The 25994-nt window shown below is 45.9% G+C and overlaps 1 protein-coding gene and 1 pseudogene across 2 annotated transcripts in view; both read right to left on the minus strand.

Annotated features, from left to right (window-relative positions):
* LOC309550234 (uncharacterized protein) overlaps positions 1–25994 on the minus strand; it is a gene marked incomplete at its 3' end in the record, with an annotated part of 111883 nt that overhangs the window by 49965 nt on the left and 35924 nt on the right. The gene's annotated exons all lie outside the window — the stretch shown is intronic.
* Positions 1320–19477, minus strand: LOC309548760 (annotated as a pseudogene). Its single transcript has 3 exons — positions 19432–19477; positions 15591–16500; positions 1320–1375 (listed from the first exon to the last, which is right to left on the minus strand). The product of its transcript is annotated as an uncharacterized misc_RNA (transcript).

Below are 25994 nucleotides of genomic sequence, written 5' to 3' on the forward strand. Positions count from 1 at the left end.
CTACATTGATGCCAAAAGCAACATACAAGAGAGGTTTTTTGAGTTTATTTCTCTGCATTCAACTACAGCTGATTCCATTGCTACAGCACTACAAGAGCGTCTTGCTGTCATCCTTCCAGAGGATCAGAAGAGTAAACTCATCTGCCAAGCCTATGATGGAGCTAGTGTGATGAGGGGTGCCACTGCAGGTGTTCAGAGGAAGATACAAGATGTTTACCCAAATGCCCATTACATCCACTGCTATGCACATCAGCTTAATCTAATAATTCAGCAGGCCACTTCTCGCATATCCAAAGTAAGACATTTTTTCTCTAACCTTGGAGGGTTTGCCAGCTTTTTTTCAAGATCACCTAAGTGCACAGATGTTCTTGATAAAGTAGTTGCCCATAGACTACCAACATCAAGCAGCGTCAGATGGAACTTCCACAGCCGTGCCGTCAATACAGTGTTTGAGCACAGAGAGGACCTCGTTCGCTGTTTTAAAACAATACAGGATTCAGGTGACTTTGACCTAACTACCACCAGAGAGGCAAGAGGCTTTGCCATGCTGCTGGAGGATCAGGATTTTAGATTTTTTCTGACCCTTTTCCACAACATCATGCCACATGTGAACTTCCTCTATGCCAAACTCCAGCGGAAGGACATAGATTCGGTCTGCATTAAGGGGAGCATCCAGCAGTTCCAGCAGAGCATACAGAAGATCAGGTAGCAGCTTTATTCATCCTTTTCCTTGTTGTTGTTGTTGTTTCAATTATTATTACTTCTTCTACATTTTTCAGAGATTCTCTTCATTACTTGGTTGGCCAAATCAGTGAAGGTGGTTCTCAACCGAAGAGGTGGTGCTCGCTTGATCCAGAAGCCCATAAACTTATTGCAACCGAGGTTAGTTTTTATTTGTAGAAAGTATTTGGTTTTTTTGATAGCTCCCTCTTTTGGATATGAAGATTGGAAAGAAAAATATTTTTCTTACAATAAAAATGATGTGATCTATAAGAATTTGTTGTTTGGTTTTTTCCTCTAGTGGACAACATTGGTATTACAGCCTTCATAGCTCCCAGACCATCAGAAATGCCTACAATTAATAAAAATGTACTTAGAATGTCCTGTTCATGTGTATGGAGTTCTGAGAAATTCTGGATTCAAAAACACTGAAAATTATCTTCCTTTATAATAACTTAAAACTGAACATTTTAACAAGTGCTTTTTGAAATCATAATTTCTCAGCATTCCATACAAATGCCCAGGACATTCTGAGTACATATGTTAAGTTTCATGCATTTCTGATGCTCAGGGAGCTAACGCATGACATTGACATTTTGTCACCAGTAATCCCAAGATTCATCCACAGCGGGGCCCAAGGTGTAAAGGCTCCGCCCTGGATAGGGAAAATAGGGAAAAGAAAGGAAGGAAATAGAACAGGGAAGAAAACAGGGAGAAAAAAAGCATGAGCAAGAAAAAGTGAATGGGAGGGGAGAAAAGTGAAGAGAAAAGGGGATGGGAGAAGGGGAGGTGGAAAAGATAAGAGAATAGGAAAAAAGGGGAAAAGAGGGAAGGCAAGCGGGGAAAGAAAAAATAAATAGAATAGAAAGAATGGGAAGGAACAAAAGAAAAGAAACAGTGAGAAAAAAATGTGGAGGGCTGGTGGGATTTTAAGGGTACCAGATAGAAAATTAAATAACTAGAATATATAAAACATAAAATATTTATTGATGCATATTAAAAACAGGGTAGATTATACAAAAAAATAATCATGTAGAGAATGACATATATAACAGAAAAAGCTGTAAAAGCGACATATAGGCATAAGGCAATGTGGAAAATAAATTGCGGTCCAATGAGGAGCATCAGACAGATCCCGACATGTTTCGCGGGCACAAAGGGTCCGCTTCTTCAGGGGTGTGGAACACGTTCTGCACAGGATATGCCTTAATAAGCCTGTATGATACAACAACAGTCATTAATACAGTAATATAAATACATAAACCAGGGGAAGCATGCAAGTGTGGAACAACCATATGCACTCCAAAAGGGCCACCATGAATAGATCCTAATTAACCACACCAGGGCGGGAACGCCTCCCAGGGGGACGCCTCCCCAGCGGATGTGGAGGGAAAACACCAGGGGTGGAGCTCCAAGGATAGATACCACAGTGTCAAGGAGAGTTCTATGATATAGACATCCCCAGGGATGTGGTACCTTTTTTCTAAATTTAATACAAACATAACTTTTCTTCTTCATTTTGTCACCAGTACCTAATCTTGTTTTTTTTATCATTCTCGATAGGTCTGTGATACCATCCTCCTACACACCATGGAGCGCTTCTCCTTCACAAACCACCTGGTTAGTGCCACCCTGCTTCAAGCGAACAAGTTTAAACAGTATGCAAGGGAATTTCCAAAGGAGGCCCTGAGCACAACTGTGAAGACCTATCCTGTACTCGATGGGAGTAAGTTAAGAACAGAGCTTAGTCTCATCTACTCCAAGGAGGAATTTCGAACCTGCCATGGTGCTGTGGACCTATTCCAGCTGCTTGTGGAGAACAATCTTAAAGAAGTCTTTGGAGAGACTGTCACTCTCCTGAAGATTCTCATCACCACACCCATGACCACAGCAGAGGCTGAGAGGTGCTTCTCAACTCTGAAAAGAATAAAAACTTTTCTGAGGAACACCATGACCCAGGAGAGGTTGAATGCATTGGCCATGCTGTCAATGGAAAAGAGACTGGTGACAGAAATGAAAGATTTCAACCAGAAGGTGATAGAAAAATTTGCATGCCAAAAGGAAAGAAGAGCAAAATTTCTTTTCAAATAGTACCTGGTGACTTTTTGCGGTTTGGTTTTCTTGTTTCAGGTTTGTGAATTTTGTTAATAAAATGTTGAAAGCAATCCAATTGTCATTTTTCTTCCATTTTCCTTCCAGTTCACAATTTTTGTGCCGGTCTATCACATAAAATACATTTACGTTTTTGGTTGGAAGATAACATGACAAAATGTGGATTATTTCAAGGGGTGACTATGGATACTTTTTCAAGGCACTGTTCCTTGATTACTGAAGGCCCCTTTCACACTTGTGTGACGTCAAAGTCACACAATTTTTTGCAGCAAATCAATACCTATTACATTTTTCTTTTTGCGCCCCCCAAAAATTTTGAGCACCAGATGCCACTGATCTGCTTTATCATACAGCGATCTACATTGATTGTATTGTGTGGGGGTGCAGTGCACAATCTTTTTGCCCGAAGGGAGAGATAGGAGTTTACTGTAGGGCCAGGCTGGAGAGATTGCTTGTAGGGAAAACATAGGATAGGAACAATCTGCTTTAATCAGACAGCGATCTACATTGATTGTATTGTGTGGGGGTGCAGTGCACAATCTTTATGCCCTGACCTGAGCCAAGTGAGGAGGAGAAAGGAGAAAAAAAAAACTTTTATGAGTGTGTTAGGTGGGCGGCGTGCGGTGCTGCACATTTCATGCAACCTCAGTGCATATGTTTGTGCTTAATCTGCATTTTAAAAAGAAAAAACATTTTTTCCTTCATATTTTGCTTTGACATACAGTCTTTAGACAGACATTGCTTTTCTAACCTGCTCTTCAAAAAGCACCAATGTGAGCGGAAAATAATTCTTTTTCAGTATTTAGGGTAAAAAAAATATTTTTCAGTTTTTTTCATTCAAATCTTTTTTTTTTTTTTTTTTATTTTTTTTATTCAATAGCGGAATAGAACAACAACAGTATCCAACCTGTTAGGCGTGTAGCGGGCATTTCCTGCAAGCTCAGTGCATATGTGTCTGCTTAATCTGCATTTTAAAAAGAAAAAAAACTTTTTTCTTTCATATTTTACTGTGACTTACAGCATTTAGACAGACACTGCATTTCAAATCTGCTATTCAACAAGCACCAATTAAGGGGACAATTATTTTTCAGTTTTTCATTCATACGTTACAGTGACATACACCCATTGCATACTGTTGTATTGCACCTTGCAATAAAAAACAACTATTTAGGGGCAAAAAAAGTTAATTGAGGCCCTGTCTGCATATGTTAAAGTGAGATACACCCATTGCATACTGTTGTATTGCCCCTTGTATACTGTTGTTCTAGTCCGCTATTCAATAAACACCCATTTAGGGGAAAAATATTAAATTGCGGCATAGTCTGTATCTGTACGTGTGAGATACACCCGTTGTATACTGTTGTTCTATTCCGCTATTCAATAAACACCCATTTATGGAAAAAATATTACATTGCGGCTTAGTCTGCATATTTTACTGTGAGATACACTCTTTAGATACTGTTGTTCTATTCCGCTATTCAATAAACACCCATTTAGGGAAAAAATATTACATTGCGGCTTAGTCTGCATATGTTACAGTGAGATACACCCATTGGATACTGTTGTTCTATTCCGCTATTCAATAAACACCCATTTAGGGAAAAAATATTACATTGCGGCCTAGTCTGCATATGTTACAGCGCAACAAGGCACACAGGTCTCGCATGGAGGCCCAGTTACTGGTGGTGAAGTGGTGCTGTTCCGCAGAGTGACTCACGCGTGCGTGCTGCAGCTGAAACTCCACTATGGCCTGCTGCTGCTCGCACAGTCTGGCCAGCATGTGCAAGGTGGAGTTCCACCTTGTGGGCACGTCACCTATGAGGCGGTGAGCGGGAAGGCCGAGGTTACGCTGCAGCGCTGACAGGCGAGCAGCAGCAGGGTGAGAATGCCGAAAGTGCGCACAGACGGCCCGCACTTTCTGCAGCAGCTCTGACATATCGGGGTAATTTCTAAGGAACCTCTGCACCACCAAATTCAGCACATGCGCCAGGCAAGGGATGTGTGTCAAACCGGCTAGGCCCAGAGCTGCTACGAGAATTTCGCCCGTTATCGCACTTATATGCTGTGGACAGAGAAGAACTCCTGGAACTCTTCTGGCCTTAGCTCAGTGATATAGAGTTTGGAAGACTAATGTCATAGACAGGTTGGCAAAATGTTTAGGGCTTTAGAAAGGGCCTCCAATGGCTTGTCAATGTGGTGCCTTCTCCACTCTCCATCTCACTAATAAAACCCCAATGGATGACTCTCTATGAACTGATCACACTCCAATCACCGATCATCTAATCATTGGTAAAAAAGAAGACTCGGCACAGAATATTGTACGAAGAGTTTTTATTGTACAAGATCAGAATAAGCGATTACCACACAGTAATGATATGAATAAAATAAAGCTTAAATCTTTTATAATAGAATTAACAAATGTGTCAAATGTATTAATAATCATACATTGGTTGGACCAATAAAAGACTAAAAGGTCGGCTACTTCAATAAATCAAAAAGGAGCAACAACATGAAGCAATCAATAAAAAAGGTTCACCAGTGAAAGATAAATCCTGATTGGCTGCTGTGGGTTAATGCATGTTACAGTGATCTTTTTCCATCCAGTAGGTTAGATCTATATACATATTTATAAGTAGAACACAAAAAGAATAAAGCATTTCCCATTGGGTCCTCATGCAGTTGCATAATAGGCCATGTATTGTAATGATTGCCCACTTGTTGCCTTGTGTATTGCCCGTCTATTGCCTCATGTATTGTCATGAATGATCACCTGTTGCCTCATGCATTGCCATAATTGTCCATCTCTTGCCCCCTATAATGTAATGCTTGCCCACTTGTTGCCCCATGTCTTGTCATGATTTCCTGCCTCATGTGGGGAGGGATCGGTAAAGGTAGACATTTGAGTCATGATTTTTCCACCTCCTTAAGCTTAAATGGCAGCCGGATGGGGCGGGACACATGGCACTGCAATTTGCAGCTGCTGCAAACCTCACACCCCCTGTCACATTGGGCAAAGCTATTCAAATGAATTGGGTTGTACAGCAACAGCCCCGATGCATACGGTTGCGGCATACTGGCGTTGGCTTTACAGAGTTAACATAAGGGCTCCCAGCTGCCTGCCAACCCCACAGCGGCTCAGAGGGCGATGCGGGTGTAAACCAACCCCGAGTGGACTGTGGTGGTTTCACAGCTCCAATCGGGTCTCGGAAGTTGTAACCCGGAAGCGGCGGCATGACGTCAAGTCCGGGTAATTCGACGTCACGACGGCGCCAAATTCAAACATCTGTCACTATTCAAAAATGCAAATTTCAGCATATTGAATAGAGTGAAGTACGGGGGAGGGGTTTGGGGTCTTTTAGACCCCCGATCCCTCCATAAAGAGTACCTGTCACTGCCTATTACTGTCACATTCCTTCCCTCCCCCCGATCCCTCCATAAAGAGTACCTGTCACTGCCTATTACTGTCACATCCCCCCCTCCCCCCGATCCCTCCATAAAGAGTACCTGTCACTGCCTATTACTGTCACATCCCCCCGATCCCTCCATAAAGAGTACCTGTCACTGCCTATTACTGTCACATCCCCCCCCCTGATCCCTCCATAAAGAGTACCTGTCACTGCCTATTACTGTCACATCCCCCCCTCCCTCTGATCCCTCCATAAAGAGTACCTGTCACTGCCTATTACTGTCACATTCCCCCCCCCCCGATCCCTCCATAAAGAGTACCTGTCACTGCCTATTACTGTCACATCCCCCCCTCCCTCTGATCCCTCCATAAAGAGTACCTGTCACTGCCTATTACTGTCACATTCCCCCCTCCCTCTGATCCCTCCATAAAGAGTACCTGTCACTGCCTATTACTGTCACATTCCCCCCTCCCCCCCTCCCACCGATCCCTCCATAAAGAGTACCTGTCACTGCCTATTACTGTCACAAGGGATGTTTACATTCCTTCTCACACCAATAAAAGTCATCAGATTTTTTTTTTACAACTGTGCTAAAATTAAAAAGTTAAATAAAGTGAATAGGAAACTAAAACTTTAAAGCGCCCCGTCGCCGTGACCTCGCTCACGAAAGAAAACGCATACGCAAGTCGCACCCGCAAATGAAAATAGCGTTCAAACCACACATGTGAGATATCGCCGCGATCGCCAGAGTGAGAGAAATAAATAAAAAGATCTCCTCTGTAACTCTAAACTGGTAACCGCTAAAAATGTCTAAAGCGTCGCCTATGGAGATTTTTTTTTATATTGGTAGTTTCCTGACAGACTCCATGGCAGCATACGTATCGGGTTTGGCCCCGCCTCCAAACCTACCCATAGGACCTCACTCCCATAAATCTTTGCTCCTGTTCAGCACACGTGTTCTTTTTTTGTCCTCCAAAGGATTACCTGATATCCTACCTGAAGATGGATTCCGGGTGATGAATGGCTCTACCTGTCGGGTATGGAGCTCTCCAATAAGCCCCAGCTGCTGCGGGGTATGGAGGAGGGGCGAAGATGTAGCAGCCTTGGCCAAAAAGCCCAGCTGCTGCGGGTGGCCGGTACCCTTGAAAGAGATAAGTCCGGTGTGCATCCATCCCTGGTGGTCTGTGGTTCGTGAGTACACTCCATGGCAGCTATTTTGTATGCTTATATTGCCTTTGTTTATATGTTTTCTCTTACCTGGTCTTTCCTGCCTTCCCTGGTGGCTAGTGGTCCGGGGCCGGTCAGCGGTTCACTTCCTGACCGGCCGCCGGTGCGGTGCGCTACTGCGCATGTGTGGCGCCTCCAGAACGAGGCTTGGCTCTCGCGCGTGCGCAGTAAGAGCGCGGCGCATGCGCAGTGAGTTGGCGTCGGCGGCGAGCGCTGATGACGTCACCAGGCGCCATATTTAAACCCCAGAACTGTCAGCAGTGTTGTGTTTATACACACTGCTGATACTGGGTGTTCCATACTCCGCATCTGATCGGTTTTTGGACGCCTGCTGTTCGCTGCCGCTCTGCCTGCTAACCTCTGGTTCTTGGTGAGTACTGGCCCCAGTTTGGGAGCCCCCCCCCCCCTCCCCCCCCCTCCTCTTTTGCTGGTTTTCTGACATTGCTGTCCGGCTCATTCTTGTAGGTCAGCATCAGAATGGAAGCTACTTTGCCCTCCGGTGGTCAGCCCGCCCCTAACAGGTATTTGGGGCTTCTTAGTGGGGCTGTGGGTTATAGGGGGTGGGGGTAGGAACTCAAGTGTTCCTAGCTTCCTGTCTGTTTTTTCTGTTTTTTCTCTTGTTCACAGCCCTCCTCGTTCAGAGACTAGGCACTCTTCTCAAAGAAGTGAAAGACGCTCAAGCTCTCGCCACCGGCACTCTACAGGAAAGTCCCGTTCGGGCTCACATCATCAAAAATCATCTACTTCAGCCAGCCACGCACGGAGACCTGACAAAGCAGGTTGCAGAGGCTGTGGCGCTAGTGTCCCGGAGAGGAAGCTTTTCTGTGATAGATGTTTCTCCCAGGCTGCGGGAGAAAGGGATACTTCCGATCAGCGCATTGAGGCTTTGGTCAAGAGAGTGGTTAAGGACTCTTTGGCAGAGTTGGGTGTCAGTCGTTCTCAAGACACTGCAACGGCTTCCCCAAGCCCCTCCCCTGTAGCACTACAGGTACAGGAAGATTTCGAGTCAGCCCACACAAGCCATCAGTCGATGCTCTTGTCAGGTAGCGACTCTGAAGATGAGGATCCCTGCGTGGGTTTTGAATATACCTTGGTGCCTTCCCTGGTTAAAGCGGTCAGAGAGACCTTAAATTGGGAGGAGTCAGCTGTTCCCCCTCCCAAGCAGAAGAAGTACTTTAAACAGCTCAATAAGGAGCGTGTTAATTTTCCCTTCCTGGGAGAGTTGGGTGAAATCATCTTGGAGGAGTGGAAAAAGGTGGAACGAAAGAATTCCTTAGTATCCAAGATGGCTAAACTTTACCCCTTCAAAGAGGATGATGTGAAACATCTTGAGTCCCCTCCCCTAGTCGACGCAGCAGTCATGAGACTGGTCAAGCACGTGACCCTTCCCTTAGAGGATACGGTCTCATTTAAAGACCCGTTGGACCGAAGGATGGACTCTGATTTGAAGAGAATCTACCTTACAGCAGGTATGGCCTGTAAGCCAGTCCTGGCTTTGGCTGCTCTATCCAAAGCCATGGAGTCTTGGGCTGATGTGGTAGACGAATCGGTCAGATCGGTTTCGGAGGAGGTGGCCAGAAGCGCTCCAATCCAGGAGCTTAGGCTGGGCGCGTCGTTCCTTGGGGAGGCTTCCATAGACTTGATCCGTCTATTGGCAAGAGTTATGCTGTCCTCGGTCACAGCTAAGAGAGCTCTTTGGCTCCGCCCTTGGGTGGCGGATCCGGCATCAAAGCAAGTTTGGTGCCGTATTCCCTTTGAGGGGTCCTCCCTTTTCGGGAATAAACTGGACGAGGCCATAGCCCGGGCTACAGGCGGTAAGTCTGGGTTTCTTCCCCAGGATCGGCGCCAGTTCAACGTCAAGAAAGGACAGCCTACCAGAAAATTTGTGCCTGACCGGGCCAGGGAAGCTCGTTCTTATAGACCTGGTCGGGAGTTCAACCGGAACTGGAGATCCAGACAGTCTTCCAGGAAGACGACAAAGAACGTCTCCTCTGGGGACCGCGAGCCCACTAAGTCCTTTTGAAGGTGGGCCCGCTCAGACATGTCGGGTGGGTGCACGTCTACGCTCCTTCCGACATGTCTGGGCGGCTTCGATTCAGGACCCCTGGGCCGTCAGGACGGTGTCTTCAGGCCACAAGTGGGTCTTCAAGGAGAGGCCAGGCTCAAGGTTCCTGCCTACTGCCATACCATGTCTAGAAGAAAGGCGTCAGATTTTGTTTTCTTACGTCGAAGCTCTCATTGCTCAAGGGGCTGTCATCTCCGTTCCAGAGTCAGAGCGAGGCCAAGGAATATATTCTCCGCTCTTTCTGGTCCAAAAGAAGAACGGATCATGGAGACCAGTAATAGATTTGACCTTCTTGAACAAATTCATAAAAAAAGAAAGGTTCAAAATGGAGACCCTGTTGTCCATACAGCAGTCAGTCCAGCCGGCAGATTGGATGGTGTCCATCGACTTGAAAGACGCCTACTTTCATGTCCCTGTGGACGAAGATTTTCAAAGGTTTCTCCGGTTCGAAGTGGGAGGATTACATCTTCAGTTTATCTGTCTCCCATTCGGGCTCTCAACATCTCCACGGACCTTTTCAAAAATCTTATTGGCCGTGGTAGCCCTACTGAGATTGAAAGGTATTCGTCTTCACCACTATTTGGACGATCTACTCCTGTTGTCCCAAGACAGAGACCAACTATTAGTTCATCTGGAGCAGGTCGTGTCCACTCTCCAGAAGTTTGGTTGGTTACTCAACAAGGAGAAGAGTCACCTGATTCCAACTCAGTCCCTGATCTACTTGGGCGCTCTGTTCGACACAGAGAAGGCGACTATCTCTCTTCCAGAGGAAAAGATAGGGACTCTCCGAGACAGGATTCGCTTTGCCCTCTCATCCTCTCATCTTCAGGCACGTCAATGTCTGAAGGTGATCGGGACTATGGTCGCAGTAGTCCCCATGGTGAAGTGGGCCCTGTGGAGGATGAGACCCTTTCAGAAGGGATTCCTTCAGCAATGGGATACGTGGCATCTGGATCAACGCATCTTCCTAACCCCTTCAATGAGAGCGAGTCTTCCTTGGTGGCTATGCAGAGACCACCTGCTGAACTGCCACTCTCTGAAACCAGCTCCGTGGGTAGTGGTTACCTCGGACGCCAGCAACATAGGCTGGGGTGCCCACTGTCTGTCGGAGGTGGCACAGGGCAGGTGGGAGTTTTCCACTCGAGGAATAGTATCCAACATACTAGAACTCCGAGCAGCATTCCAAGCTCTTCGAGCATTTGCTCACCTGACAAAAGACCAACCTGTCATGCTGCGCCTGGACAACACCTCAGCAGTGGCATACATCAGGAAACAAGGGGGTACACGCAGCTGGTCCCTATTGAGGGAAGTGGAGCCGATTATGTCCTGGGCACAGAAAAATCTCTCGAATCTTTCAGCGGTTTATGTTCCAGGAGTCCAGAATGTCAAAGCAGACTTCTTGTCCAGAGTGGATCTGGACAACAACGAGTGGTCCCTTCACAAGGAAACGTTCGACTGGATCCTAACATTGGGGTTTTCTCCAGAGGTAGATCTCTTCGCCTCCCCCTGCAATCACAAACTGCCGAAGTACTACTCAAGATTCAGAGATCCACAAGCATCAGGGATAGATGCACTCTCGGATCAGTGGAGATTCCACAGGGCATACGCCTTCCCACCAATTCCGATTGTGTTGCAGTTCCTTCGGAGACTCAGGTCGGAGCCAGTGGAGGTAGTGGCGGTGATTCCCTTCTGGCCGAACAGGCCATGGTTTCCCCTTCTGACGCTACTCAGTGTCCAAGATCCAATCCCGCTACCCTTCAGACCGGACCTGTTGTCCCAGGGGTCTGTACTCCATCCGTGCCCAGACCGTTTACATCTCAAGGTCTGGATGTTGAGAGGAGGAGGTTACAGGCTTTAGGCTGTCCAGAAACGGCAATCTCGACATTACTTAGTGCTAGAAGAAGCTCAACGAACAGGGTGTATCAGAGAATCTGGGAAAAATTTTCTGCACAACTGAATACAAGGCCTGATCCTCAATCTTCAATTAAGATCCAGGATGTATTGAGCTTTCTCCAATCAGGACTGGATTTGCCTCTATCAGTGAGTTCGCTCAGAGTCCAGGTCTCGGCTATTTCTGCTTTTACAGGGATCTCCTGGGCCACTCATGCCCTAATTCGTCAGTTCTTCCAAGGGGCAGTGAGAATCAGACCTCAGAGAAAACCCAGGTTTCCCAAGTGGGATCTGCCACTAGTTCTGGATTTCCTGGCGAGTCAAATTCAAGACATGTTTGATTCTTTGACCATAAGAGAACTTACACTGATAACAGTATTTCTGGTGGCTATAACCTCAGCAAAAAGAGTGTCGGAAATTGGGTCCTTTGGGACACAAGAGCCTTTCTTAACCTTTTTTCCTGACAGAGTGGTGCTCATTCCCATGCTGGATGCGAGACCAAAAAGGACCTCTGTCTTCCATGAAAACATAGAAACAGTATTACCAACCTTTAGACAGGAAGAGGAAGATTCTTCGGTTCATCCGCTGGATGTTGGAGAGTGTATTAAGAAATATTTAAATGCCACTTCCTCTTTCAGAAAATCAGAACATCTTTTCGTTACCTTTTATGGAAAAAACAAAGGTTCAAGAGCCTCGACGAGATCCATTTCCTCTTGGATCATCCAGACCATCCAGTGGGCTTATAGGGCTAAGGGCTTGACCCCTCCAGCAGTAGTTACAGCTCATTCGACGCGGAGCATCTCTACCTCCTGGGCAGTATCCAGACATGTGGCTCCTGAAGTCATTTGCAGAGCAGCATCGTGGTCCTCTATTAACACTTTCTTATCCCATTACTGTGTTGAGCCAGCGGCTCTTTCTTCTGTGAATTTTGGTTTGCAAGTCCTGTCTGTTTGACAAAATGCATTAAAACTTTTCTGTTCAGCACCTGCCCACCCTGTGTGTACGGCGAGTTATTTCCCGATACGTATGCTGCCATGGAGTCTGTCAGGAAAACGGAAAATTTATATCAAATACTTACCGTAATTTTCCTTTCCTGATGGACTCCATGGCAGCAGGAGTTCCCTCCCGGATTTCTGTGGAGGATAGTTACAGAACACGTGTGCTGAACAGGAGCAAAGATTTATGGGAGTGAGGTCCTATGGGTAGGTTTGGAGGCGGGGCCAAACCCGATACGTATGCTGCCATGGAGTCCATCAGGAAAGGAAAATTACGGTAAGTATTTGATATAAATTTTCCGTTTTGTCGCCATTCCACGGGTGTGCGCAATTTTATTTTTTATTTTTTTTCCAATCATAAATTTTATTGAGGATTTAGACTGAGGCTATATAATAGAAAAAAAAAAAAAAAGAATGGCGTAGCCGTGCAAATAGGAAAAAGAATGAAAGAAAGAGAATTTCTTCCATAAACGATTAGGACAAAACAAGTTGGGATCTTCACCTCTTCTGGGCCGGAAGGATTTCCCCCTTTAATGACCCGGCCACTTTTTTCAACTTGGCACTGCGTTATTTTAACTGACAATTGCGCGGTCGTGTGACGCTGTACCCAAATAAAATTGATGTCCTTTTTCCCCCACAAATAGAGCTTTCTTTTGGTGGTATTTGATCACCTGTGCGATTTTTTAGTTTTTCACGCAATAAACAAAAATGTGAGCGACAATTCTGAAAAAAAATCCCAATATTTTTCACATTATGCTATATAACATTTCCAAAAAAAAAAAAATCTAAAGTTTTTATTATTTTACCCCAATTTGTTTTCGGCTACTTATTTTTGGTAAAACAAAAAAAAACGAAAAAAAAAAAATCGCAATAAGTGTATTTTAATTGGTTTGCGCAAAAGTTTTTGCGTCTACTAACTAGGGGAGAGATTTATGTCATTTTTATTGTATATTTTTTTTTTTTCTTACTAGTAATGACGGCGATCTGCGATATTTAGCGGGAATGCGACATTGCGGCGGACAGATCGGACCCCTAACTGACATTTTTGGGGGGGGAGCAGTGACATTACTACAGTAATCAGTGCTACAAATATGAACTATCACTGTACTAATGACACTGGCAGGGAAGGGGTTAATACTGTGGGTGATTAAAAGGTGTTAAATGTGTACCTAGGGGAGTGATTCTAACTGTGGGGGGGGGGGGGGCGTGGCTTGTGAAATGACCATAGAGACCTGTGATCCTATATAGAAGGCGCTCTGTGATCATTCCAGGGAGAAGAACGGTCAGATGTGTTTAACCACTTGCCTACTGTGCACTTAAACCCCCTTCCCATCCAGGCCAATTTTCAGCTTTCAGCGCTCTCACACTTTGAATGACAATTGCGCGGTCATGCTACACTGTACCCATATGAAATTTTTATCATTTTTTTCACACAAATAGAGCTTTCTTTTGGTGGTATTTAATCATCTCTGGGTTTTTTATTTTTTACAAAAAAAAAGAAAAAAGACAGAAAATTTTGAAAAAAAAAAACGTTTTTCTTATTTTCTGCGAGTAAATTTTGAAAATAAATTTTTCTCCTTCACTGATGTGCGCTGATGAGTCGGCACTGATGGGCACTGATAGGCTGCACTGATGGGCACAGATGAGGTGGCACTTATGGGCACTGATGAGGTGGCACTTATGGGCACTGATGAGGAGGTACTAATATGCCGCACTGATGAGCACTGATAGGTGGCACTGATGAGCACTGAGAGGGGGCACTGAGAGGTGGCACTGCTGGGCACTGAGAGGCGGCAGTGACGGGAGGCACTCATGGGCACTGGCGGATGGCACTGATGGACACTGACGGGTGGCACTGATAAGCACTGATGGGCAGCACCATCAGTGCCCACACTCAGTGCCCATAGTTCTGCCAGTCAGTGCTCATCAGTGCCTAGATGAGCAGGCACTGATGGGCACTGACTGACAGCACTATGAGCACTGATTGTGGGCATTGATGGGGGGCACTGATGGTGGGCACTGTGTGTGTTTTTTTACCTCTAGTAATCAGGGCACTGGTGATCGGTGCCCTGATTACATTTCTTCTGTGTCCCTGGCGCTGTGAGGCTCCCCCTCCTTCCTCACACTGCAGGCTTCGTGTGAGGAAGGCGCGCTGGTGATGAGAGATGATCTCATATGTTTACATATGAGATCATCTCTCATTGGACGGTCCGATCACGTGGTGAATGGCTGCTGTGATTGGCCATTCACCACGATCTGTGATCGGCTGTGTCCAAGGGACACGCCGACACAGATTTTCCCTGATGCGCGCTCGCGGGAGCGTGAGGGGAGACTGTTTCTGGGAGGCCGTATAAATACGGCCTCCCGAAAATTCAAGTCCGCGCTGCAGCCGTATATAGGCTGTAGCGCGGATGGGAAGAAGTTAACATCCGACCGTTCTTCTCTCTCAGCGGGGAACGATCGCGGATGACCAGAGGCAATCGGAGCTGCCTGACCCACGCATTGGCTTCCCTGCTGATGAGCGGGGGTGGGAGTGTTCCGGCGGCAAGCGCTCGCCCCCTAGCTGCCTCCAAGCGTCTGACGTAGACCTACGTGGGTTTGCCTGGGAGAGTAAAAAGGCGGCACGTGGTCGGGAAGTGGAGAAGTTTGAGTTGAGGTGACGGGGCGGAATATATGGAGGAAATCCATTAGAAGATAAATCTTCCCCCAATCCGATCTGTGTGAGAGGACAAAACATCAATTCCCACTTCTCACCATCAAACGCTCCCCACAGACACACGCGGTAGGCGGGATCTATCTGCTATGTGTAGGAGGGGCCTTCCTAGTATTATCTCTCACTTCTCTATTCCATATAAACCGCAATTCATCTAAACGGCTCTGCGCAATTTTATACCGGAACATGTTAGGTATCTATTTACTCGGCGTGACCTCATCTTTCACATTATACAGAAAAATTGGGAGAACTTTACTGTTTACTTATTTTTAAACGCGGCACAATGTAATTCTTCCCCAAAAAAAGGCGTTGGAAAGACCGCTGCGCAAATACCGCGTGACAAAAAAATATTGCAACGACCGCAATTTTATTCTCCAGAGTCTTTGCTAAAAAATATATTTAATGTTTGGGGGTTTAAAGTCATTTTCTAGCTAAAATATTGATTTTAACTTGTAAACCACTTAAGTCAGAAATGGGCTTGGTCCTGAAGGAGCTAAAACATTTCCCGCACTCTGAACATTAACAGGTAAGCTCACCTGTGTGTATTCTCTGATGGCGAACAAGGGTTCCTTTATTAGAAAAACATTTCCCGTACTCTGAACATGAATAGGGACGCTCACCTGTGTGTATTCTCTGATGGCTAAGAAGGTTTCCTTTTTTATTAAAACATGCACTCTGAACATGAATAGGGACGCTCACCTGTGTGTATTCTCTGATGGCTAAGAAGGGTTCCTTTATTATTAAAACATTTCCCGCACTCTGAACATGAATAGGCATGCTCACCTGTGTGTATTCTCTGATGACTAAGAAGGTTTCCTTTGTGATTGAAACATTTCCCGCACTCTGAACATGAATAGGGACGCTCACCTGTGTGTATTCTCTGATGCCTAATAAGAACTACTTTATCATGAAAACATTTCCCGCACTCTGAACATGAATAGGGACGCTCACCTGTGTGTATTGTCTGATGGCTAAGAAGGGATTCTTTTTGATTGAAACATTTCCCACACTCTGAACATGAAAAAGGTCGCTCCCCTGTGTGTATTCTCTGGTGCCTAAGAAGGTATGTTTTGTGACTAAAACATTTCCCGCACTCTGAACATGAAAAAGGTCGCTCCCCTGTGTGTATTCTCTGGTGCCTATGAAGGTATGTTTTGTGACTAAAACATTTCCCGCACTCTGAACATGAATAGGGAAGGTCACCTGTGTGTATTCTCTGGTGCTGAAGAAGGTTTCCTTTGTGACTAAAACATTTCCCGCACTCTGAACATGAAAAAGGTCGCTCCCCTGTGTGAATTTTCTGGTGCTGAAGAAGGTTTCCCTTGTGACTAAAACATTTCCCGCACTCTGAACATGACAATGAATTCTCCCCTGTATGGTATAAAGAAGATTCCCTGAGATGAGATGGTTTCCCGCACCCGTCTGCACTGTCAGATATTAGAGGACTATGTGAAGTATCAGGAGATTCCAATGATCTCCTCCAATGGTGAGGTCTGTCATGTATATTATGAGGAACGGGATTTACTTCTGGAGAAGATGCCATGTCATTATCTTCTGTAGTCACATCTTCCTCCGATGTCCTTCTATTCCCACCACAGAGTCCGTCTGTCAGAAGACAAGAAAAATTACCAAGAGTTTTCCACACTCATATACACTGCTCAACACTTTATAATCAGAGTATAGCATCAAGTCAGGGAAACTCCTGGGATATTCATCTGGTCAGTCAAGTAGCAGAGGGGGGTTGTTACCAACAGGTGCACTAGATGGGCAACAATGAGACGACCTCCAAAACAGGAATGGTTTTACAGGTGGAGGCCAGTGACATTTTCCCTACTCATCTTTTCTGAGTGTTTGTCACTAGTTTTGCATTTGGCTGGGGTCAGTGTCACTACTGGTAGCATGAGGCCATACCTGGACCCTATAGAGGTTGCACAGGCAGTCCAACTCCTCCAGGATGGCACCTCAATACCTCCCATTGCCAGAAGGTTTGCTGTGTCTCCCAGCACAGTCTCAGGAGCATGGAGGAGATTCCAGGAGACAGGCAGTTACTCTAGGAGAGCTGGACAGGGCCATAGAAGGTCCTTAACCCATCAGCAGGACCGGTATCTGCTCCTTTGTGAAAGGAGAAACAGGATGAGCCCTGCCAGAGCCCTACAAAATGACCTCCAGCAGGACACTGGTGTGAATGTCTCTGACCAAACAATCAGAAACAGACTTCATGAGGGTGGCCTGAGGGCCCGACGTCCTCTAGTGGGCGCTGTGCTCACTGCCCGGCACCGTGGAGCTCGATTGGCATTTGCCATTGAACACCAGAATTGGCAGCTCCACCACTGGCACCCTGTGCTTTTCACAGATGAGAGCAGGGTCACCCTGAGCACATGTGACAGACGTGAAAGGGTCTGGAGAAGCCGTGGAGAACATTATGCTGCCTGTAACATCGTTCAGCATGACCGGTTGGGTGGGGGGTCAGTGATGGTCTGGGGAGGCGTATCCATGGAGGGACGCACAGACCTATACAGGCTAGACAATGGCACCCTGACTGCCATTAGGTATTGGGATGAAATCCTTGGACCCATTGTCAGACCCATTCTGTTTCAGTCCATCCGATGCCCCCAGGTTACACCACAGTCGGTTCAGGAGCTCAGTAATTCCCTGGTCCAGATCTGGGAGGAAATACCCCAGGACACCATCCGTCGTCTCATTAGGAGAATGTCCCGACGTTGTCAGGCATGAATACAAGCACGTGGGGGCCATACACACTACTGAGGACCATTCTGAGGTCCTGCAGTGACATTTCACCAAAATGGACTCGCCTGCTGCATCATTTTTTTCACTTTGATTTTCGGGGTGTCTTTGAGTTCAGCCCTCTGTAGGGTGATAATTTTAATTTCCATCAAACTATGTGGCATCCTTTCCTTCCTAACACATTACCCAGTCCATACCAGTATAGATCCTAACACATTACCCAGTCCATACCAGTATAGATCCTAACACATTACCCAGTCCATACCAGTAAAGATCCTAACACATTACCCAGTCCATACCAGTAAAGATCCTAACACATTACCCAGTCCATACCAGTAAAGATCCTAACGGATTACCCAGTCCATACCAGTATAGATTCTAACTAATTACCCAGTCCATACCAGTATAGATTCTAACGAATTATCCAGTCCATACCAGTATAGATCCTAACACAATACCCAGTCCATACCAGTATAGATCCTAACACATTACACAGTCCATACCAGTATAGATCCTAACACATTACCCAGTCCATACCAGTATAGATTCTAACACATTGCCCAGTCCATACCAGTATCTAGGGCCTGAATCTAGGGAAGCAACTGGCAACAATGAAAAGAATCTCCATAGTGAAGGAGAGCTGGGAACGTATCCAGGTACAGACAGGGGCCTACACAGAGGAGGGCGGAGATACAAGGGTGCAGGCATCAAAGCAGAGTAGTTGGGTGACAGGAAGGGTTGAAGGGAAAAATGCCAGGAGGCCGATCCTGGGCTGGAGCACCCCAATAAATACGCCCTGATGCGTGATGTTGGGGAAACCAGTCAGGGACAACATTGCTGGAGCAGAGCGACGCCCCTAGATGCCAGGGGAAGAACTCCTCAAGTAGGGGCGGGAGCAAGGGAAAGGAAAGACAGGTTCTGGTGGTAAGGGACTCTGAAGGACAGAGAGTGCATTCTGTCAAAAAGACCATAGGTTTGACTAACCCTGACCTTAGTAAAACACTGTCTACTGTCTACAAGGAACTGTTCCGCCTCACCCCTCCGGGGATTGTGCGCTGCAAGCAGCGCTGGACGGAGGATATTCCTGACTTGCAGGGGGACGACTGGGATGACTTGTGGACAGATCCTTTTAAACACCTGGTGGCGGCTAGAGATAAGTTCATCCAATTTAAATTTCTCCACAGAGTGTATTATACGCCTGCCCGCCTGGCCAGGATCTTTCCGTCTGTGTCCGCTGAGTGTTGGCGATGCTCGGCTGCCCCAGCGGATGCCCGACATGTATTTTGGGACTGTGCTCTGGTTCAGCGCTACTGGTCGGAGGTTGTCTCCTGCCTTGGAAGGGTGCTTATGACTCCGGTTCCGCTGACCCAGAGCGTCTGTCTCCTGGGCCTGGTGGAGGAGGTGGTCCCCTCGGTGGCTCACAGGACGCTGTTGATTATACTACTGTTTTATGCCAAGAAGGCCATCCTACTACACTGGAAAAAAGTGTCACCCCCTTCGATTCCCTTCTGGAAGGGGCTGGTGAACGCTGTTTTACCTTTGTATAAGGCCACTTACGAGTCCCGTGGTTGTCTCCGGAAGTTCGAAAAGGTGTGGAAGGCATGGGTGGAATCCACCGAGACGGTGGGCTAATTGTGAATGGGAAGTGTCTGTATCTTATGGTTTATTTGGGCCCGCACTCTCACTGGTTCTTTTCTTTCAGTCAGGAAACCTCTGCTATTTCTGACCTGTAACTTTGTGTTCTGATCCAGTTGTCATGTATGTTTTTTTTTTTTTTTTTTTTTTTTGTGTGTCCTGTACCCCTGGGCCTGGGGGGGCGGTCTGGACCGGTTATGCTGTCCCGGCCGCCCCTGCCCCCCTATGCTTTACTCTGTTCTATAGGTAAGCTGCCAGGGTTGGGAGGGTGGGAGGGATGGGTCGGGAAGGGTTGTTGTGCTGTCCCGCCATGTTAGGGACTGGTGTTTGTCACTGTCTGTATTTTTTTCTTGTTATAAAACAATAAAAATAATTTCTCAAAAAAAAAAAATGTCCTCTAGTGGTCCCTGTGCTCACTGCCCGCCACTGTGGAGCTGGATTGGCATTTGCCATTGAACACCAGAATTGGCAGCTCCACCACTGGCACCCTGTGCTTTTCACAGATGAGAGCAGGTTCACCCTGAGCACATGTGACAGACATGAAAGGGTCTGGAGAAGCCGTGGAGAACATTATGCTGCCTGTAACATGGTTCAGCATGACCGGTTGGGTGGGGGGTCAGTGATGGTCTGGGGAGGCAAATCCATGGAGGGACGCACAGACCTCTACAGGCTAGACAATGGCACCCTGACTGCCATTAGGTATTGGGATGAAATCCTTGGACCCATTGTCAGACCCATTCTGTTTCAGTCCATCCGATGCCCCCAGGTTACACCACAGTCGGTTCAGGAGCTCAGTAATTCCCTGGTCCAGATCTGGGAGGAAATACCCCAGGACACCATCCGTCGTCTCATTAGGAGAATGTCCCGACGTTGTCAGGCATGTATACAAGCACGTGGGGGCCATACACACTACTGAGGACCATTCTGAGGTCCTGCAGTGACATTTCACCAAAATGGACTCGCCTGCTGCATCATTTTTTCACTTTGATTTTCGGGGTGTCTTTGAGTTCAGCCCTCTGTAGGGTGATAATTTTAATTTCCATCAAACTATGTGGCATCCTTTCCTTCCTAACACATTACCCAGTCCATACCAGTATAGATCCTAACACATTACCCAGTCCATACCAGTATAGATCCTAACACATTACCCAGTCCATACCAGTAAAGATCCTAACACATTACCCAGTCCATACCAGTAAAGATCCTAACGGATTACCCAGTCCATACCAGTATAGATTCTAACTAATTACCCAGTCCATACCAGTATAGATTCTAACGAATTACCCAGTCCATACCAGTATAGATCCTAACACAATACCCAGTCCATACCAGTATAGATCCTAACACATTACACAGTCCATACCAGTAGTAGTAGTAGTAGTACCATACCAAAAAGACCATAGGTGCCAGGCTGTCTTTTTTTTTTTTTTACCGGGCGCTCAGCTTCGGCACATCACGGATCTGTTGGACAGATTATTGGGTGGGGTTGGGGAAGACCCGGCTGTCATGGTACACGTGGGTACCAATGACAAAGTCAGAGGAAGATGGAGAGTCCTAAACAATTTCAGGGACTTAGGCGCTAAGTTGAGGACTAGGACCTCCAAGGTGATTTTTTTTAGAAATACTAACTGTACCTCGAGCCACACCAGAGAGGCAGCGGGAGATTAGGGAAGTTAACGAGTGGCTGAGGAGCTGGTGTAGTAAGGAGGGTTTCGGGTTCCTGGAGAACTGGGCTGACTTCTCAGCTGTCTACCGGCTCTTTAGTAGGTACGAATTGCACCTAAATGGGGAGGGTGCAACTGTACTGGGTGAGAAGATGGCCAACAAGTTAGAGGGGCTTTTAAACTAGGTGATGGGGGGGAGGGTACAGATGATGAATTAACCAGCGGGGAGCAAGGTTCAGCGGGCACAAATGGGGACATTAGCGGTAGGGTGCTCAGAGTTCCTAAACCCAAGGTGGGTATGGGGAAAAAAAAATAAATAAATCACAAGAGCAGCCTTAAAACAACATCAAACGAGGATATAGTATGCAACCGGACAAAACTACCAGGTCTGTACACCAATGCTAGAAGCCTGGCCAACAAGATGGGAGAGCTGGAGCAGCTGATGTATGAGGAGGACTTCAATTTCGTGTGGATTTTAGAGACTTGGTTTGACAGCTCTCATGATTGGCTGGCGACCATACAGGGGTATTCCCTTTATCGCAGAGATAGAGAAGGTAAAAAAGGGGGAGGGGTATGTCTGTATATTAAGAACAGTATACAGGTAAATATGAGGGATGATATTAATAATGGAGCTATGGACGAGGCAGAATCCCTATGGGTAGAACTTCAAAGGGAAGGCACTATGGGGAAAGTAATATTGGGCATATGCTAAAGGCCCCCCAACCAGAGGGAGGAGGGGGAGGTGGACCTCCTTTCACAGATTTGAATGGCAGCAAGGATGGGAAATGTCATTATAATGGGGGACTTTAATTATCCATATATAGATTGGGCAGAAGGAACCGCACATTCATCCAAGGCTCGGCAGTTCTTAAATGTTTTGCAGGACAATTTCATGGGTCAGATGGTGAATGCACCGACAAGAAACCATGAGGTACTTGACCTACTGATTACCAACAATACAGACCTGATCACGGATATAGAAATATGGGCCAAATTAGGAAACTGTGACCATAGGTGAATTGGTTTCAGTATTAATCATAGTAATAGGAAACACAAGGGCAATATAAGGACACTGAATTTCAAAAGAGCCAATTTCCCTAAAATGCGCTCTTTGCTAGACAATATCAAATGGTATAGAACCCTGGGAACAAAGAACACGGAGGAAAAATGGGAGTGCTTCAAGAGCATACTAAACAAAGGGATTGGCCAGTGCATTCCAAAAGGGAATACATTTAAAAGAGCTAAAATAAACCCTGGGTGGCTAAACTCCAACATAAAAATGCATATTAATACTAAAGAAAGGGCCTTCAAAAAATACAAGGCTGAGGGGTCATTGGCAGCATTCAAACATTACAAAGAGTGTAATAAGAAATGTAAAAGGTGAAATCAAAGCAGCTAAAATAGAACACGAGAGACATATAGCGGAAGAGAGTAAAAAAAAAAAAAACCCAAGAAATTCCTTAAGTATATAAATAGTAAGAAAGCGAGACCAGAACACATTGGCCCCATAAAAGACAGCAAAGAGAATCTGGCCACAGAGGACAGAGAGAAAGCGGAAGTGCTAAATAATTTTTTCTCTTCAGTCTTCACAAAAGAATCGGGGGGCTACACTAACCCAGCTTGTAATGCTAAATGAAATAATACACCTCAGGAAATACCACCATGGCTAACAGAAGATAGACTTAGAACTAAACTAGAGAAACTGAACATAAATAAATCACCGGGACCGGATGGCTTGCAACCGAGGGTTCATAAAGAGCTCAGCCAGGTGATAACCAGACCGTTATTCTTGATCTTTAAGGGTAGTCTACAGACGGGTATGGTGCCAGCTGATTGGAAAAATGCCAACGTGGTACCAATATTTAAAAAATGTCCGAGATATATCCCGGGTAACTATAGACCAGTCAGCCTAACATCAGTAGTCTGCAAGATTTTGGAGGGGATGTTAAGGGACCACATATAAGACTTTAGTAATGAAAACGGTATTATTAGTAGTAATCAGCATGAATTCATGAAAAATCGTTCTTGCCAAACCAATCTATTAACCTTCTATGATGAAGTGAGTTGCCATCTAGGTAAAGGAAGGCCTGTGGATGTGGTGTATCTGGATAAAGGAAGGTCTGTGGATGTGGTGTATCTGGATAAAGGAAGGCCTGTGGATGTGGTGTATCTGGATAAAGGAAAGCCTGTGGATGTGGTGTATCTGGATAAAGGAAGGCCTGTGGATGTGGTGTATCTGGATAAAGGAAGACCTGTGGATGTGGTGTATCTGGATAAAGGAAGGCCTGTGGATGTGGTGTATCTGGATAAAGGAAGGCCTATGGATGTGGTGTATCTAGGTAAAGGAAGGCTTGTGGATGTGGTGTATCTGGATAAAGGAAGGCCTATGGATGTGGTGTATCTAGGTAAAGGAAGGCCTGTGGATGTGGTGTATCTAGATAAAGGAAGGCCTGTGGATGTGGTGTATCTGGATAAAGGAAGGCCTGTGGATGTGGTGTATCTGGATAAAGGAAGGCCTGTGGATGTGGTGTATCTAGGTAAAGGAAGGCCTGTGGATGTGGTGTATCTGGATAAAGGATGGCCTGTGGATGTGGTGTATCTGGATAAAGGAAGGCTTGTGGATGTGGTGTATCTGGATAAAGGAAGGCCTATGGATGTGGTGTATCTAGGTAAAGGAAGGCCTGTGGATGTGGTGTATCTAGGTAAAGGAAGGCCTGTGGATGTGGTGTATCTGGATAAAGGAAGGCCTGTGGATGTGGTGTATCTGGATAAAGGAAGGCCTGTGGATGTGGTGTATCTAGGTAAAGGAAGGCCTGTGGATGTGGTGTATCTGGATAAAGGATGGCCTGTGGATGTGGTGTATCTGGATAAAGGATGGCCTGTGGATGTGGTGTATCTGGATAAAGGAAGGCCTGTGGATGTGGTGTATCTGGATAAAGGAAGGTCTGTGGATGGGGTGTATCTGGATAAAGGAAGGTCTGTAGATGTGGTGTATCTGGATAAAGGAAGGTCTGTGGATGTGGTGTATCTGGATAAAGGAAGGCCTGTGGATGTGGTGTATCTGGATAAAGGAAGGCCTGTGGATGTGGTGTATCTGGATAAAGGAAGGTCTGTGGATGTGGTGTATCTGGATAAAGGAAGGCCTGTGGATGTGGTGTATCTGGATTAAGGAAGGCCTGTGAATGTGGTATATCTGGATAAAGGAAGGCCTGTGGATGTGGTGTATCTAGATAAAGGAAGGCCTGTGGATGTGGTGTATCTGGATAAAGGAAGGCCTGTGGATGTGGTGTATCTGGATAAAGGAAGGCCTGTGGATGTGGTGTATCTAGGTAAAGGAAGGCCTGTGGATGTGGTGTATCTGGATAAAGGATGGCCTGTGGATGTGGTGTATCTGGATAAAGGAAGGCCTGTGGATGTGGTATATCTGGATAAAGGAAGATCTGTGGATGTGGTGTATCTGGATAAAGGAAGGTCTGTAGATGTGGTGTATCTGGATAAAGGAAGGTCTGTGGATGTGGTGTATCTGGATAAAGGAAGGCCTGTGGATGTGGTGTATCTGGATAAAGGAAGGCCTGTGGATGTGGTGTATCTGGATAAAGGAAGGCCTGTGGATGTGGTGTATCTGGATAAAGGAAGGTCTGTGGATGTGGTGTATCTGGATAAAGGAAGGCCTGTGGATGTGGTGTATCTGGATAAAGGAAGGCCTGTGAATGTGGTATATCTGGATAAAGGAAGGCCTGTGGATGTGGTGTATCTAGATAAAGGAAGGCCTGTGGATGTGGTGTATCTGGACTTTGCAAAGGCATTTGACACAGTTCCCCACAAATGCTTACTGTACAAACTAAGGTACATAGGTATGGACCATAGGGTGAGTACCTGAATAGAGAACTGGCTCCAGGGGAGAGTCCAGAGGGTGGTGATAAATAGGAAGTACTTGGGAGGGTGTGGAAAGTGGGGTCCCCCAAGGATCTGTCCTGGGACCAATCCTGTTTAATTTATTAATAAACGACCTAGAGGAGGGGATATCTATCACAATCTTTGTATTTGCGGACAATACTAAACTAAGCAGGCCAAATTCTTCTATGCCGTATGTGGTAACCTTACAAACGGACCTGAACAAAATAATGGGGGGGCAACTACATGGCAGATGGCAGTGGCCACTTACTAAAACTAGAGGGAAAAAGGTTTAACCTTAAAATACGTAAAGGGTTCTTTACTGTCAGAGCAGTGGGGATGTGAAATTCTCTTCCACAAGCAGTGGTATCAGCGGGGAGCATCGATAGTTTCAAAAGACTATTAGATCGGCACCTTAAAGACCACAACATAGAGGGGTATACAATGTACGGTTAACATAAAACACACACACACACATCATAGGTTGAACTGGATGGATTGATGTCTTTTTATCCTCACCAACTATGTAACAGTATAGATCCTAATACATTACCCAGTCCATACCAGTATAGATGCTAACACATTACCCAGTCTATACCAGTATAGATCCTAACACATTACCCAGTCCATACCAGTATAGATCCTAACACATTACCCAGTCCATACCAGTATAGATCCTAACACATTACCCAGTCCATACCAGTATAGATCCTAACACATTACCCAGTCCATACCAGTATAGATCCTAACACATTACCCAGTCCATACCAGTATAGATCCTAACGCATTACCCAGTCCATACCAGTATAGATATCCAGCATGATATTTTCCCCATTGAGATCTGATGAGTTTTCAAAGTGTTCCTTTCATTCTTTGGAGCAGTGTATGTTGGTCGAGCATTTCAAAGTGTAAAAGAGATCTGTGGTG

This window comes from Pelophylax lessonae (genome assembly GCF_965119305.1).
Source record: "Pelophylax lessonae genome assembly, chromosome: 3".
Lineage (NCBI taxonomy): Eukaryota > Metazoa > Chordata > Amphibia > Anura > Ranidae > Pelophylax > Pelophylax lessonae.